This window comes from Coenobita brevimanus, chromosome 6 (assembly GCF_032717465.1).
Source record: "Coenobita brevimanus isolate Jiangsu-jjx chromosome 6, ASM3271746v2, whole genome shotgun sequence".
Lineage (NCBI taxonomy): Eukaryota > Metazoa > Arthropoda > Malacostraca > Decapoda > Coenobitidae > Coenobita > Coenobita brevimanus.
Genome location: NC_136959.1, coordinates 21,885,144 through 21,903,551, shown reverse-complemented (window position 1 = coordinate 21,903,551; position 18,408 = coordinate 21,885,144). Strand labels below are relative to the sequence as shown.

At 42.1% G+C, this 18,408-nt stretch overlaps 1 non-coding gene across 1 annotated transcript; it reads left to right on the top strand.

The window, feature by feature from the left end:
• The first annotated feature begins 16,522 nt into the window (after positions 1-16,522).
• On the top strand, positions 16,523-16,641 carry LOC145403254 (5S ribosomal RNA). Its single transcript, XR_013897961.1, has one exon. It is a non-coding gene; the product is annotated as a 5S ribosomal RNA (ribosomal RNA).
• The last annotated feature ends 1,767 nt before the right edge of the window (positions 16,642-18,408 follow it).

Sequence of the window (18,408 nt, the reverse complement as noted above, 5' to 3'; positions counted from 1 at the left end):
TAGGGAGAAGAAACTTACTGATTGGTTAAGATTAATTTGTATAAGTCCAGTATGTCTGCCAAAGTGTTCTGTTGGAGGTTTTACGGTGCAGATGTAATTACAGTATATGTGCTTTTAATTTCCTGTCACGCCGAGGGAGGTATATGAAAGAGGGGTGTGTGAGCTGGAAACGGGGCAGTGAAATGGCGGGGAACAGGGCGACAGGGAAGCGATTTGTTTATGGCCACCCTTTATGGGACTGAGGCGACTGGCAATAGATAGATAGATAGCCTAGGGATTCTTACAAGTCAAATGACATTCCAACCCGTTCGGTTAGTTCCATCATCTCGAAATGCGTTTGGTGGTCTTGTGGCAGTATGCTTGATGGGTGACAGCCGTGCCTGATGCCTGATGCTCCAGTGCTAGAGGTGATTGCAGGGTTTTCTGCCATTGCTTTCATGGTATTATGTCAGTCTCCTAGTCTAAAATAACCTGGACTGTGGAACCCTACGCCTTGCAAGGACGATATTTTCCTTTGGTCTCGACAATAGATTACATGCCTACTGTATTTGCTTAGTTTCATTCTTTCTCTGCTTCTACTTTCTTCTTTCTTCACCGGAGTTCGCTAACTTGGCACCATTCCTCAGTTCTTTCTTAAACTCGCCTCAGACTGAGTACAGTTGTTCCTTGGGCAAATACTCCTAAATATGTTTCTCACCCCTAGCACCACACCACCTACTCTCCCTCTCACTAACACACTACCAGGCTTTGACGAACAACTTAGTAGGTGCCAAACCTTATATTTCCTTGCAACTCGCCCAGGGACGAACTCTCATGAGACCCTGGTGAGGCGCTGTCCACTACAAGGGGGTGCTGGACCACAACACGACTTATGTAGCATACTGTCCTGTACCTGAAGGATGGTCTCATAGAAGCTGTTTCTTACCTGTGGTTGACGGGTTTACTTGGCCAAATAGACGTGGGTGAAACGACAACACTGCCCCTGTTCTCTGTACCAGACTACAAACGAGGTATCTATTCTGTCCCTCACTATACGATCGTAAATATTTACTGTACTTCGCCCAAGCAGCCTGTCCTTAACACACAGTCACACCAGGTATCACCTGAGCAAATATCATTGAGCACCTCATTGGCCTGTGCTCATAATTGTTCCTATTTGCTCGAAAGTTGAAGCCATTATGCGTTAGTAATTATGTCACGGAGGCATTTTGTTTGTATTTTTAGTTAGTTGTTTTCCGGGGAGGGACACTAACACTCCGCCAACGCACTTGTTGACACGTAGGGAACACGTATTGGTTGGTTACAAGGTTACCATCAGCGTATTAAATGATTTCCTGGTTTACAGGAAATCATTTGGCTTGTCACTCAATGTAGAATTACCCTGGAATAGAATATAACTACACTGAGTGAGTGGATGATGGGCGCCCCCACCAAGGAAGGAGGAGGCCGAGGATGAGGTGGAGGGATGGAGTGAAGTATATGAGGGAGGGGATTGTGAGCTGGGGGGAAGGAAGTGAATGGCGGGAAACAGGGCCACATGGAGGCGATTTGTTTGTGGCCACCTCCTATGGGGTTAAGGCGTCTGGCAGTAGGTAGTTAGAATTATGTCGCCATCTGTACTCACTTCATTGGGTCCAGCCACTGTAATCAGGAGCAAGTGGCTGACTGGTTTGATCAGAGGGTTTCATTGTGGCAACTAGTGACTAGTGCCGAATCCAAGGAGGTGAACCCTGAAGGGTTTAGGTGGGGCGGTGTATTTATAGAGTGAGTTGCCACAAGTAGATGAGGTGAAAGGAGGTATGATGGTGGCCCACTTCCTTCGCGATGATGATGACTGATAACACTGATAGTGAGGCTGAGGGACAGTGAACAGCAAGATCATGACAAACTTATACCAAATTCACAGGTGGATGGGAAATGTTGTGTAGAGGCTACTGTAATGGAGAATGAACACAGACTGATAGACAGATTGAGAATGCAGCAATGAGCAACAAAAACAAGCAAGAGACAGTCAGATACACACCAAAATATTTCACAACACAACACATACGAACCGTGAAGTAGTGTGAGTGACTGGACATTTGTCAAAGCCTGTGTGTGTGTCTGTCATCACCGCCGCGTTGGCAAATGCGAAAATATGGAACAGTTGCTGGAAAAACTGTACTCGTTTGTGCCGAAAGGCTTTTATGGGGAGAACTGCATTGCTCTTGTCATCATCATCATCATCATCATCATCACCCAGACCGCATTCCCACAAAAGACCGGCGTGATACAGGGTCCAGAGAGCAGGAAAATTAGGAAAACATGCAAAATATCTGTCAGGTTAAATGAATCATACTCTTCCACCTACATAAAATCAATAAGTTAACCATTGCATTGCCGAAGAAAAAAGGGAACGCCAAAGCATTGTCATATATTCTTCCATACAAAACTCTTCCATCCAGCTCAATCCACTGTCAGTTTCCTAGCCTCATTAACCTTCAGTTTCGCTCCCACACATACTCATTTACCATATCTATCCACCTCCATGATTTGCCAGGCCTTCACCCACCTTTATGTTCGCCATTCATTTCACACCCATTATCTTCACATGACCATACCGTCTAAGCACGCACACTCTTCGACTCTGAAATTCGCAGACTTCCTTCCTCCACATTTTTCGCGAATCACATTAATCCTAATCGCCTCTTCATTCCACACTCCATACACATTTGTCATTAATCGTATTTTCACTGCTCTTACTTTTGATAATTAGTTCAATGCCGCACCAAAGGCCCGTATGATAATGTCGGTCCCAAAACTCCTCCATCCAAGATTCTCACAGCAGTCATACTCACCTCTCTGTTTCGTATCAAGGCCTTCAAAGCACCATTTTCATTCCCTGCCATATATAAAAGTAGAAAAAAGTGTCAGTATGAAAGCGAAAAGTGAGATTCAATAAAAGTTTGCTACTGCACTAAAAATCTGAATACCGCTTTTGTTTTTTGGCGAATTTGTTAGTACTGTAGTTATTGTCATGCTGTCCTAAAGTGAAATAAAAGACTGAAACAGCTAATTTTACACACACACACACACACACACACACACACACACACACACACACACACACACACACACAAACACTATATCTGTATCTGTCAGTCTGTGTATCCATCTATCTATCTATCTATCTTTCTGTATGATTTATCTTTATTTGTGAGCGTGTGTGTGTGTGTGTGTGTGTGTGTGTGTGTGTGTGTGTGTGTGTGTGTGTGTGTGTGTGTGTGTGTGTGTGTGTGTGTGTGTGTGTGTGTGTGTGTGTGTGTGTGTGTGTGTGTGTGTGTGTGTGTGTACACTTTTGTTCTTGCTGGTACTGTGTTTATGCTATTTGCAGTGGAACTACCTAATGACTTGGTATTACTGGTAGTTGTGTCAGTAAGTAAGGGAACAAGGCTTCATCCAACAAGGTTATTGTGCATCTTCGAGGAGCGTGGTGTACATCAGAGCAACATTCCGTCGATACATATTCGGACATTACATTTACTGAGTTAGAAGTAGGTTTGATGAGGTGAGGACCGAAAATATGATACCAAATATTTCCGCGTGTGCTGAATCGTAACTGTAGGGATGGACAGACTGATTGCAACAGAGTCGAGGGTAGACGGATGAGGACTATCGTTCTAATGAAAAATTTATAGTGATAGGCTGCATGTTAAGGAGGAAGATATGGCAGATGGGAGGTTAATGTCAACCGAATATTTAACATTTTGAGGAGTCGAGTAAAAATTATGTGTTCTCTCTCTCTCTCTCTCTCTCTCTCTCTCTCTCTCTCTCTCTCTCTCTCTCTCTCTCTCTCTCTCTCTCTCTCTCTCAAAACTGTGTATCCTTCTTTTATTGATTTATTTTTTTACCTTCTCCTTTTTCCATTTCCTGAAGAGGTCTGAGTGTGTGTGCCCATTGTGAGGGACGGAAAGAGACAACAGCAGCCAAAAATGGAGAGAGAGAGAGAGAGAGAGAGAGAGAGAGAGAGAGTACGTAACATATAGCCGTAATATAGATAGAGAGATATATTTAACCATTGCTTTGTACCTTATATGTAATTATTGTTTATAATATTAGTCCATGTGTCACTCTGCGCCTGATGTTAAACCTACTCTTTGCTGTGTGGAAATTTAATGTTATCTTTTTTACGCATGCTCTCGCGAGGGGAGAACGGGTGTTATTTTGGTCTGAGTGTGGGTGTCCGTCTTTCTGTGTGTGTGTGTGTGTGTGTGTGTGTGTGTGTGTGTAGGGGAGGTGAAGGTGAACAAAAGAACTAAATAGCTTATACAGGTATATATACAATTTTAATCAAAGTTGGTTGAAGACTTAGCGAACAGCCATTGATATAACTTCTTGAATTTGAAAACATGATGTCAGTGGTCAAGGTCACCGGACAAGGTTATATATCAACCTATGTATATGGGTTTTATCATACTTTAAACAGCTTTGCTCAGATTATACCCAAGTTTGGTAGAAGGCTTGTGGGTCAGGCACTGAGTAAATGAGGTGTTTTTAGTACAATACATCAAAGGTCAAGGAAACAGGGCTAGGTCAACTTAAAGAGTTTTTATTCGCTTTATACCAAATGTGGAAAGGATAGTGATATACAAGAATAAAACTATTTGTCTTTGAGAGCATTCAGCCAATGTCAAGGCTGCAGGGAAACAGCAGAAGCCAAAGCCACAGGACACAGTTTAATGAGATAGTTATGATCTGATTTGAACCAGATTTGGTAAAAGGGTTATGGATAAGGCAAGAATGAATATATTCACTTTTGGCAGCAATGAGTCAAAGGTTAAGGTCACAGGGAAAGGTCGGTTTTTGGCAAATGTATCTGTGTAAATAAAACAGCCAAAGTAGTTTTAAACTGATTAAAACGATGATGGATATGGTTAGGATCAGCTAAGATGTAGACTAATAGCTTTTGAGAAAGATACATCAAAGGTCAAGGTCACATGGCAGGGTCAGTGTAATATCTTTTAGTGTATATTAAACGCTGTAAAAGGGTTCAGATGATAACAAGGCTTAAGATATTTTATTCTGAGAACAATTAATCAAAGGGTAAGCTCACAGGGAAGGTGATAAATTCCCCCTATGACCTGTTGGAAGGAGCTCTCTGTATGTTCCATCTTATCAATTTTGTCATCCGTGAAACTGACGTCAGAGGCAACAGTTCATTAAACGCTATACTACTTTTACTTTAACTTGGCATATAATTCTGTCTTTTTGCAGTTTATTTCGCTCAGCTTAGGGCAGAAAAAAAAGAAAACAATACTGCGGACCTACGTTTTTCCCACAGTACTTCTTTTTGATTAGCATCATATTGTAGTGCTAGACTGTTGCTACAACTCACCATTCAGGATGGAAGGATGACAGTTTTAGGCCAAGTTAGAGTAAAGAAGTAGATAAAGAGTGAAAGACTAACCAGGAACGTGTATATGAGTGAGGTGGAGGTGGGAGAGGAAGGAAGAGACCAAGGAGGAGATGGAGGGATGGAGTAGATAGGTGTACGAGAGAGGGAGGTGTAAGTTGGGAGGAGGGCAGCGAAATTGCAGGGGACAGGGCGTCATGGAGACGATTTACTTGTGGCCACCCCTTACGGGACTGAGGCGTCTGGCTATAGACAGATAGACAAACCAAATCCTCGGGAAAAAAAAAAAAAAAAAAAAAAAAAAGCATTTGGGAGCCGAATGCTAATTGCCTGCCAGAATATGCTCTTGACCAAGTCCAAGATTTTGGCCATCTTGTTACCCTGAAAGTTTCATTATGATAGCTCAAGCCTTTCATTAGATATAATGCTGCTAAAGGCGGGCGATAAAAACACTTGACCTTTGGCAGCCATTTTGGTGACCTTGATCTTTACCCCGAGTGCCCATTTCCGAACTCGTCCAAGGTTTTTTCCGTATCTTGTTACCCGGAAGGTTTCATGTTGATAGCTCAAGCTACTCATGAGATATAATAGGAACAGATACACTCAATAATGGGAACAGATACACACACACACACACACACACACACACACACACACACACACAGGGGCAAAAAAAGAAAAAAAAAAGATAAATTATCTGGTGTGATCATATAAAGGTGTAGGAAGTGTAGTAGGAATGTGTAGGAAGGGGATGTGGTAACCTGAGCTGCCAGTTCGTACAGAGGGCAGGTGGGAAGGTTGGTCTCAGCGGCGGACGGTCACATTTCACGGGGTTTGGGTGCTATTACGAAAAGTAGTTCAATTCACGGGGCAGCTGCCAACACGCGCACATCTTGTTCCATCCGTGCGTGTGTGTGTGTGTGTGTGTGTGTGTGTGTGTGTGTGTGTGGTTTGCCACTAAAAAATTTTTCCCCTTCAATTGTGGGAAGGGGGGGAGCTTTCTGTTATTTCTATGCTGTTCTAAAATCTTTTGCTCTCTTTTACCTTTCCATCATTTTCTGAACCATTTCATATCTTAACTGGTGCCTCATTCCTATTTTTTTTCTCGTTTTATGAAATTATTTTCCATTTCCTCCTGTCTTTTATTCTGATTTAGCTTCGTGCGGTGGCGCTTCCATCCTGCCAGTGATCCTGTGTCACTTACTGTACATGCCTTCAGTTACTATTATATATTTCTCAGTGGGTAGTTTTCATGTTTCTGTGATGGATTTCGCAATAATTTGGATTCACTTTTTTTTTTTTTAACGTTACTTTTTCGTTGTTTGTACTCGTATTTTTTTAAAATTGTGTTCTTGATACTGTACTTAGGTTTTTTTTTTTTTTTTTTTTTTTTTTTTAAGGGAAGTGATGGGAAAAGGCTAGAATCGTAATATCCGATCCAGTTTTCAATGTATTCTATTTTTGTGTGTTTCGTCATCTGTATTTCCCTATCCATTCTATTAATTTATTTATTTATTTTTATTTATTTTTTATTTATTTATTTATTTGCTTTCCGTCTGATTAGCTACTTACATGTGTTCAGGGGTTTTCAGTTCCTTTATTTTCTTTCTCACTCACTGTTGAGCAATAGTAGTTAGGGTTACGTTTTACTTTTTCGTTTTCATTTTATACGATATTGTCAGACATTTTTGTTACTACTACTGCACTACTATTTCCTTTTCCCTTTATTTGTATTATTACTCATTTTTTTCAAGACTTAAAAAGACACACACACACACACACACACACACACACACACACACACACACACAAACACACACACACACACACACACACACACACATATATATATATATATATATATATATATATATATATATATATATATATATATATATATATATATATATATATATATAAATGGACAGAGAAAATAACTGTAATAGAAAGAGTTAGATAGAAAAAATCTAACAAAATAACTGGTATTATACAAGAAACCAAATAGGTAAGATGTCAGCTAATAAACACAAAAAATACTTTACACGAAGCAAGTACAGGCAGAAGATAAAGGGCTGTAGTATATACTGAATGATAATATGTGATGAATATTACGATGAAATGTAAACAAAGTAAGCTTCTGGAGATGAATATAAGGAAAGAGAATTAATACGAGGGTAAGTGTAAGAAGTGAGAGGTATGTTTGAGGTGTAGTAAGTGATTCAAGTGTGAGCACTGTGAATATTAAATAAGAGAGAATATTAATGTATGAGATTGAGATGTGTCAGTCTGTATCTCATTTTAAAGGCCCGGACACACTTTTCCACGAATATGTGATCACCACGAGGAAACGAGGCTCAAGGGTCCATCCAACGTTCAGACTCTAATACTACAGAGCTCTAACCCTGTGCTTCGTTTCGTCAGTCACTTTTCGAGCTAGTGTGGCCGCACCCTAATGCAAGCTTATTACAGTTACCCTAGTGATTTAATATTACCAATCGCTTCATTTTCTTTTTCAAATCATGGTTTTATTCATACATTGCCATTCACTTATTCCCATTACCAATATTGTAGTAGCACTAAATTTAATCTTTCTTATATTCCCCCTTCTCCTCTTTTCGTCTTTTTTGCATCATTGGGACAGAAAACATGGTGATTGCTAATAGTCAACATCTTTCACACTCGTTAATATTACCAGGTTTTTTAATGTTACAGGCCGTATACGATCCAGCCTTACCATGCCTGGGTTATCGTTGTGAGTATTGTCAATTTCTTTTCTTCTTCTTCCTCCTCCTCCTGTTTTTCTTTTTCTTCTTCTCAGTGGCGGAAGACGGAACTGAAAATGGAGCTATGTTACTCCTTTCTTCCCCTTACCCTGTCGAACCCTACCCTTAAATCGTTCTCATCACACACACACACACACACACACACACACACACACACACACACACACACACACACACACACACACACACACACACACACACACACACACAGCTGCCTCCTATGTTAGCTGCTTGCAAACCATTATTATTTTTTTTTAATGCGTATATGCTATTAGCAGAACTTCCACATATTCACCACAATCTCCACATTCACATCTCTCTTCGCCACCACCAGCACCACCTTCATCTACACCAACACTACCATAACATCCGCCACCACCACCACCACCACGACCATCACCATAATTCACCACCACCACGAAAGTCTACTTCACCACAGTCTACTGTACCACAATTACCACCACCCCGTTTACCTTCCCTGCTCCAGCTCAACATACCTGACAGCTTCTTCAGCACTTTGTGGGAAAAGTGCGTTCTTGTTCCATAATCTTACTCATCGTCCAAGGTTTCTCATTATATTTTATGCATGTTTACAGGCATCTCTCTCTCTCTCTCTCTACGAATATTTCCTTTCTGTCCCTTCCATTCCTCTGCTTCTCTCCCTCCTCCTTATTACCCCTCTCTCAACCCTCCGTCTCGCCTCAAGCCTCGTCTTTCATTCCTTCTCCCTCTGTCTTTTCTTCCCTCTCGCTTTTTGCCCCCTCCTCATCACTCCCTACTTCTCCCTTCCCCTCTCTCTCTATTTTATTTCCCTGCCTTTCCTTCTCCCTCTTCCTCTCCTCCTCCCTGCTCTCCTCCCTCAGGTCTTCCTTCCCATGTAATTAGCCTCATTAGACTCCACTCCGTGTTTTTAATGAGTTCTTGGCGCGGCTTGACAATACCACATCCTCTCTCTCTCTCTCTCTCTCTCTCTCTCTCTCTCTCTCTCTCTCTCTCAGTAGTTGTTCCAGTAAGCGATGCACCGAGAAAACTGTAGAATGATACCAGGTGGGTAACGCGAAGCACCAAAACTTAGGTATGTCGGTAATTATTAAAGCTACAGCAGATCTACACACATTGCTGGAAAGGTTGTAGAAAAATAATACGTGTTACTTAAGTGATCCTTCTCAAAGTTTGCCATTATATTGCTGAGGGGGGGAGAGAGAGGGAGAGGCCGAGGGTGAGATGGAGGGATGGAGCGGAGAGGTATATCAGAGAGAGAGAGAGTGGGGGTGAGCTAGGAGCAAGGTGTGAAGTGGCATTGGACAGGGCGACATGGAGGCGATTTGTTTGCGGCCACCCCTTACGGGATTGAGGCGTCTGGCAATAGATAGATAGAAAGATATTGCTGAAAAAAGCCAGAAGCGCCAAACTGACCCTTAAAAATTAACTCGACACTGTTAAAGCTACAACGGACTTATATCTTGGGAAAACTAATGGGTAAGTAATAGATGTTACATAAGATCATTTTCTTTCAAAAATCGGCAATATATGGCTGAAAAAAGGCAACAAGCGCCCCTAGAGATTGACTGCGTATGTTTACATATTAGTGTTGCCATCAGACGAAAGTAATAAACATAGGAAAGATCTCTCGTCGTGAAGAGATTACTGAAGGATGTAGATGTCACTTCCACTTCATAAAGCCTCCCCTAAATTGAATAAAATCGTCTGGTAATAGCAATAATAAAATACGTAACGCATTATCAGGAGGAAGGGCATAAAACAAACGCAGACTTAAGCTCCTTGCTGGAAAGCTTATGGAAAAGTAGCCTAGTAAGTATTACTGTACTTATGTGCCTTGTCTTCCAAAATTCACCATTGTGATGAAAAAAAAAAGCCCAAAAATGCTGACTTGAGCACTTCGACTGTGGTGCTTTGGAAATAATTTTAGTTACAACAGAACTACGCACATCTTTGGAAATTTTATGGGTTTGTAATAAATATGACTCAAATGACCTCAAAATGCGCCACCCTCTTGCTAAAAGAAGCCCGCAAACGCCAAAGTGAGAGCACACACACCACAACTCAGCCAGAAGACAGGGCGTGTGTGCTGGGCATTCCCCAGGCCCTGTCTTCCCCCTTACCTTTACTCAAGACAACCACCAGCAACCGGGCTACAGCAAGGCCCGGTCTCCTCGAATTGAGGAGAGAATCATCAACAACAACAACAACAAGCCAAAGTGAGCGCCAAAACTGTAATGTAGGAAAACACTGAAGCTACGGCAAATCTACGCACATCAGTAGAAACATATTGTAACAGTAACACGTGTTAGTCAACTAGTTTTTCTCAATTTTAGCTACGATACTGCAGAAAAGCCCCCCGTCCCTCAAATGAGAGAGAGAGAGAGAGAGAGAGAGAGAGGCTAAAATTTAATGTCAACCTTCATCTCACTGAATACCTTGCGGCATTGGCATATGACATTTTCAGAGTTCATTTTGCATTACGTGGATTACACGCCAAATCACTGTGAGTTGTTTCCAAGGCAAAAACTTCAGTTTACCTTATATCCAAATGTACTGAAAGTGAACAAAAGTGACAGAAAATGAAACACTCGGCAACTCGCTGTTCCATCTCGTGGTCATACTATGCACGCAAGAAGCTGCTGACTCAGTACTCATTCTTTGGCTTTTATTTTTTCCATTTCATTTAGTTGTGGAAAACAAAGACCACTTGAAAGCTCACCAAAATCTGCTTTGGGAAAAGTTCTTACATCTTAATAGCATTGCAAAAGTTTGGACCCTTTACAGTGAGAATGCATTTACATAATATTTTCTGTATTCACACTGAAAAAGGTAGTCATTGTTTCGTCGTTTTAATCCCTTCAGTCTAGTGACGTGCATTATGGATCTATAATTACATCCTTCAGACACTTAAACTCAGTTTTGTGGAGACCTTTTGCACTGAACACGTAAATGAATGATGCATATTACTACGTCTCCAGGAGGTTTTGACGAGGAGCCTGCTCGTGGTGGCACTGTGCACCCTGGGTGTGGCAGCTGCCATGTCTTCCTGGAAGCCAAACTTCTTCATATTACTCTACACCTCTTCATGGACGGGACAATGGTCTGACCCAGGTGAGGCACTGTCTACCACATGGGGACGGTGGATCCCCACACGGCTTATGCACTGTACTCTGCTTGGAGGAGGGGCCCATGGAGACTTACCTACCAGTGGTCGATGGGTCTTCTTGGTCAGACAGACTGCTATTGCACAACAACACTAACAGCCTCTCTAGTCTGAAAAGTCTCCTGTAAGCTAAATGATTATGGGACAAGTTTTTACTGGGAACAACACATTTTTACAGTCTTGTAGCCTTTGTTTCATACTTTTTTGCAAAAATTTATTCCTCATTTTTCTTTTCTTTCATTTGATAACACAGAGGAAAGCATTAATCAATAAGTGATATATGAAGTATGCCAATAAAATAGATTACTGGAGGGGAAATGAGTTAAGAACGAAAATGTTGATCAGGTAGCGTAAATATCCAAATAAAAATATTAACAAAAGCAATTGTAAAATAGTTAAGAGTTGTATTCCTCCTTATGGCTGGTACTTGCAGATATAAAGAAATATTTTTCAAAAGTTGTAAATCATCAGTCGTAAACTAATGTTGATAACAATTAGTGGAACCAAATTGGCTTAAAATTACAGGAAATATTTCCATACTAGTATATGAGTTTCAGATGACAGCCAGAAAACCCCAGTGCACAGGTAATGGCATCAGTATCTTGAAAAGGTTCCAAACATTGAACTTTTCCTGAATTCTAAAAATCTCTCTTGTGAGCTTCCGAGATACCCTAAGTTTCTTTAAAGCACGAACTGCGCTTCACTATAATAAGAATTTTTTTTTTTTTTTTTTTTTTAATAACAGAACGGAGGAGGGAAAAACAAATGGGGAAAAAAAAAAAATCCATACACCAGATTACTGGTGTCCTCTGTTCATAAAATATCTGTAACAGTTAGACTTGAACAGTTGTAGGTTGAAATTTGGAGGAAAACAACTCTGGGGAAGCGAGTTCCAGAGAGATGCAGTTCGGGGAATGAAAGAATTCTGATAGGCAGAAGTTCTGCAATATGGTTGAGTGACATTCCAGTCATGAGCGCTACCAGATGCCCGTGTAGCACGAGGGAAGGCATGGAGAGGTGGCACCATGGACGCAACTTCGTCTGAGCATTTGCCAAAAAAATATTTGTAAAATAATGCAAGGGAGGCAACATTCCTTCTTACTTGCAGGGAGGTAGTTTATATGTAATGGCAGGGTTGTTAATGATTCTAACAGCTTTATTCTGAATTTTGTCTAGTTGTCTTAATGCAACCTCTCCACAACCATTCCACAAGGGTGAGCAATATTCAAGCTAAGAGCGCACATGACTCTTATAAATTATAGCTAACTGCTCATCGGCGAAGAAGTTACGGACTCTGTACAATAATCCAAGTTTCTTTGAGGCGGTTTTAGCAAGTGATCTGACATGAGAGGTCCAACTGAGGGCACTGTTAAGTGAGACACCAAGAATTTCAATACTTTTGGAGATGGGAATATTAGTAGCACTGAAGGTAATGTACGAATCTGGTAATATCTGTCTATTAGTAAACTGTATATATTTAGTTTTACTAGCATTAAAAGAGACAAGGTTGTTTTGTCCCCATTCACTGATTGTAGATAGATCTTGATTTATGGAGATGGCTGTACTGAGTTGAGAGGTAGAGATATTAGACTTTGTAATTGGATGTCCGAGTGTGAATGAACTATGTAGTGTTGAGTCATCTGCATATGAGTGAATGGGATTGTGAGTGACAGATAAAAGATCATTAATATGAACCAGAAATAGGGTTGGCGCCAGAACTGATCCCTGCGGCACGCCGGCGTTAATTGAGTGGAAATTTGAATATACATCATCTACTTTTACTCTTATTTTCCTGTCACTAAGATAAGAAGAAATCAAAGGAACAAAAGACGTTAGTCCATAGCAAGGGAGTTTGGACAGCAGGGAACGGTGCCATACTCTGTCGAAAGCTTTAGAGATATCAAGAGCTATTACATGACCTTAGCGCCACAGGAGCCACTGGTTCAACAAGTCTTGCTTTAATTGTAGTCTTCCAGTTCTTGATACAGCTCCTCCATGCAAACATAACTGAGACCAACAGTAACAGTAGAGGTCTGAGAGACGAGGCAAATCCTACCCGTCTGGGCGCAGTCAATACCTTATAAAGTTCCCATTTTCCTCCTTAGAGGTCACACACACCACAAAGCCAGTCAGGAGACAGGACGTGTGTGCTGGGCAATCCCCAGGTCCTGTCCTCCCCACTTACTGTTTTTTTTAATCAGCCCATACACCATTGACCGGGCTAATGTATGGCCCGGCCTGCACTACATGTGCAGGGAATCTTTCAATGAACGAACGAACCTTAGAGGTATTGTATTCTAGTACGAAGCACATCTAAGATACCCAGTGGAAAATGAATGAATAGTTTTTGTGAAGAACCATACAGGTAACAATGGTGGTGGTGGTACGGTTAGAAGAACACTCGCCCTGCGGACTAGAAGCCTGGCCTTAGTTTCTTGGACAGCTGTGAGACCAATGGGCAAGATCTTTCTTACTCCAGCCCATCTGTATCTAGGACGGAAGTAGGAACCTGGACTGTAAATCTGACATTAATTTTGTCTATCATAATCTGGCGGAAGATTCTGTTTTATCAGACTGATTGATTGACTGTACCTTTGATGTTCGTGCTGTCGATGTGCATCGAGTTCTTCTTTCACAAAGAAAAGCGTTTACTTCCCAGGCTTACATTACAGCCAAGGTTTTACATTGGAACTAAAAAATTTTATTATAGCTTAACTCGGAACAATTCTGAACAGCAATAATATTCTCTTGTTCCTTTAGTTTCATGGGAATAGTTCAGTTAACATTGTCGATACAGGAAGAGGCGGGATTTGCATGGTCAACTGGACTTACGTGGGAGTTAGGCTAACTGCACAATGCACAACAGTCTTACACACACGTCGTCTTCAGCCCCAAATCTCCCAGGACCCCTTGGCCCGTATTCTCGTCAGGTAAGGAGGCTCCACATCACTTCTTCCCAAACGATTTATTTTTGGATATGGCTGGTTAATATCCTTTTGTACGTTATTATGCAGAGTACGGCGATATTGGAAGAATTTATATAACACAGAAAAGACATTAAGATACAATAGACAAAATAAATCGCTTAAGAAAAGATGTTTGGGAGCTTTCTTAATCAACAAGAATGCGGGCTCTTAACACTTGCAGCCAGCAGTAGAGACCATCTCTCGTTCCCTGACCCAGCACTGGGGCTTAGGTGCAAACACGCTGACCTGAACCTTGTTGTTCCGGAAGAGAAGGCGGCAGCCCAATAAAGACTGCACAAGCGTACATCTGCTCACTTACATCCAGACGTCCTCTAGTATGATGTGATGTACTTGACATCTGTCTATGCAACAAAGCGTTTTTAGACACAGGCCAAGATATCCCGTTTTTTCTGTCGTTGTGCCCATTGCACGCTGTATATCTTATACCACTGTATATTATCCCACAGTATATATTATAGTGGAAGCGATGACGAATGTTAAGTTGGGAAAGGCCCCAGGAATTGATGGAGTGTATGGTGAAATGCTTAGGTATGGGGGTGAGATTGTTGTGGAGTGGATATGGAAGTTGTGTAGATTGGCTTGGGAAGAGGGAAGGGTTCCAGAGGACTGGAAATCAGGTATAATTGTTCCATTATACAAAGGAAAAGGAGAGAGAGAAGTATGTGGTAACCATAGGGGTATTTGCCTTCTTAGTGTGACTGGTAAAATATATGGTAGAATACTCATTGATAGGGTTAGGCATATGACAGAGGAGCTAGTTGGAGAAGAACAAGGGGGATTTAGGAAGGGAAAAGGGTGTGTAGATCAGATATTTGTTCTAAGATGTTTAGTGGAGAAGTATCTAGAGAAGGGAAGGCAAATGTATGCTGCCTTCATGGACTTGGAGAAAGCTTATGACATAATAGATAGGCAAGGTATGTGGAAGGTATTAAGAATATATGGAGTGGAGGGGAAATTGTTGAGTGCTGTGAAGAGTATATACGAGGGAGCTAGGGTTACGGTGCGAGTGGATGGTAAGCTGAGTGAGTTCTTTGATCTCAATGTGGGACTGAAACAGGGTTGTGTGATGTCTCCATGGCTGTTTAATATATACATGGATGGAGTTGTAAAGGAGGTGCAGGGTAGGGCAGTGGATGTGGGGGTGGCTCTAATGAATGAGGGTGAGATTTGGAAGCTTCCGGTGTTGCTGTTTGCTGATGATACAGTACCGTTGAGTGAAGATGAATGGGAGTTGCAAGGTTTGGTGAATGAATTTGGGACAGTGTGTAGGCGGAGGAATCTGAAAGTTAATGTAAACAAAAGTAAAGTTATGGTGTTTGAGAAGAATGAAGTCACAGAGTGTGCAGTGAGGTTGGATAGTGAGGATATGGAGAATGTGAGTGCATTCAAGTACTTGGGTAGTGTGATGAGTAAGGATGGAACTTTGGGGGATGAAGTGCGTGAAAGGGTACAGCAGGGAAGGAAGGTCGTTGGTACATTGAAAGCAGTGATAAGAAATAGGGAGGTGAGTATGGAAGTTAAGAAGTCACTGCATGATAGTATTGTGATCCCTACCCTGACGTATGGAAGCGAGGCATGGACCTTGCAAGAGGGGAACAAGTCAAGAGTGAGAGCAGTGGAAATGAGTTACTTGAGAGGAGCATGTGGAGTGACGTGGAGGGACAGGTTGACGAATGAAGAACTGAAGGAACGCTGTGGGGTGGATGTGGATGTGGTTGAGAAGATTAAGAGAAATACACTGAGGTGGTTTGGACATGTGAAGAGAATGGAGAATGAAAGACTGACTAAGAGGGTGTATGTAGGTGAGGTGGAGGGAGGGAGAGGGAGAGGTAGATCGAGGATGAGGTGGAGGGATGGAGTTGAGAGGTATATGAGGGAGGGGGGGTTGAGTTGGGGGGAGTGTAGTCAAATGGTGGGTGACAGAGCGACTTGGAGGCGTTTTGTCTGCGGCCACCCTTTGCGGGATTAGGGCGTCGGGCTATACATAGATAGATATATTATAGTGTGTACAGATTCTACTGAGAGAGAAATTTGACTGGGAAATTCGTCTTGGGTTACGATGATTTCAAAGCCAGATAATTTCACTCCACCCATGCTTCTTTGCCATCTGTCTTTGTGTCATTAAATTATAAACAAAACAAATAAACTAACAACATGAGCCCATCTCTCATACTGGATTTGAATTACAAGTGGTGCCAACGGCCATACCACGTTGAGTACACCGCTTCCCGTTCGATCAGCGAAGTTAGGCAACGTTGGGTCTGGTTAGTACTTGGATGGGTGACCGCCTGGGAACGCCAGATGCTGTTGGCATCCCTACGTCAAGTGGGGTTGGTGGAGGATTAGTGCCCCTCCCTGTAAAACAATTAACTCTAAGCCCTTAGCCACCCTTCCTGGCAATGTGTAGCCTACTTTGTCTTCATTTTTTTTTCTTACTGTTAGCTTCTATTCTTTCTCTTAATATTCTTTTTTGTTTTTGCATCCGTTACTCCTCTTTTTGTTTTTATGCATATACTTCCTTTGTTTCTCTCTTAATTCCTTCTAGTTTCTCTCCTTTCCCCATCTCTTCCTTCCTTTCTTTCACTCTCCCACTGTTTCCTCTTTTATTGTACTGTTTTATAGTTTCCCATTTCCTCTCTTTTTCTAGAAGATTTTGCCACACCTAAAGGGTTAGCGAAATAGAGTGCCTGCCCCTGTGAGAGTCAGAGTCATTCACTCACTCACAGAGCAACTGTGTTTTCTTGAAGAATGGGATTGAGGCCTTATGGGAGGACTGATAGGAAAACGAAGTTTTGGACAATTGGAGACCTCCTCCCCTGGAAAGGTTTCAGGCAGGATGTGACCCTGAAGGGACGCCCTCCACAAGGGAGGCGGCCGTGGGTATCACACACAGTAATGTTAGACATGGCCATTTTTTTTTTTTTTTTTTTTACTTAGGAACACTTTTCCACAATGGCTGAGCTTCACTTGCACCAGACTAAAAACATGGTGGGATCCCGAGTGCTGACCCACATTTGCAGGGGGGCGGCCCCCGGTGGTCTGGAACAAAGTCGTTATGCACTGCCAAAGATGTTAACCAGAGGTCATAAAATTGTGCATATTGATAGATTTTACTCCCGCCACGTTTTGGAAGGGTAGAATTACCAAGGGTTGCCCCCTATGGGGAAGGGGCAGCCCCCGTGGATCCCAGCAAAGCCATTATGCACGGCCATGGTAATTAACCAAGGAACGAGAATATGCATACTACAGTGGGGTAGGAGGAGGCTTAGTTAGTAGAGAGGTGGCCTGCTGTCCTACCGGACCCAGGTTCAAATCCCCGCTGGAGCAGGGAACACTTTAAGGATTTGAATTTCATAAAAATCGGACTTTACTGATCTACGGTTGGTGTTAGCGCCGAAGTGGTGACATGTAGAGGGGTATGGTATGTAGGAGGACTACTGGGCCTTGGGAGCAGGCTGTGAAGCCTATGCCCAAAGTAGGACACATTAAAAAAAAAAAAAAAAAAAAAGCGTTTACCCCCAGATCTTACAGGGTAGGAGCCCCAGTGACCACTCCTCACGGACCAGAGACAGAGAGGAGGGGGGGGGGGACCGTGAGGGAGAGCTATGTCAAAGTTCTTTTTGCCCAAGAAAATTAAATTTTCCACAATGTTAGGTTTGTCCTAAGGTCAAGTTTTAGGCAGACTTAAACTCCAAAGGGACGGCCATGGATTATAACAATGGAACACCAAAGTTTTCTTACTGGTAGACGTTCACTTGGCAACGTTTTAGGTAGGTAGGCCCCGGATGGCCATTCCCAGATAGGGTGAGGACTGCTCCCAGGGGGGAGAGTGCCGTAGGTCTTATGTAGGCACATAAAATTTTCCAAAGTAATCGACTTTTACCCTGACCGCCAGAGTTTATAGAGGGTGAGACCCCTGGAGTTCGCCTGGCTTAAAACTCTAAATCTCAGTGAACTCATCCACATGACATGATATTCCCCCCCCCACTCTCTCTCTCTCTCTCTCTCTCTCTCAAATTTACTATAACAGTGAAAGATAAACAAAATAGCAAGATTCACAAACAGACAAATATTCGGCTG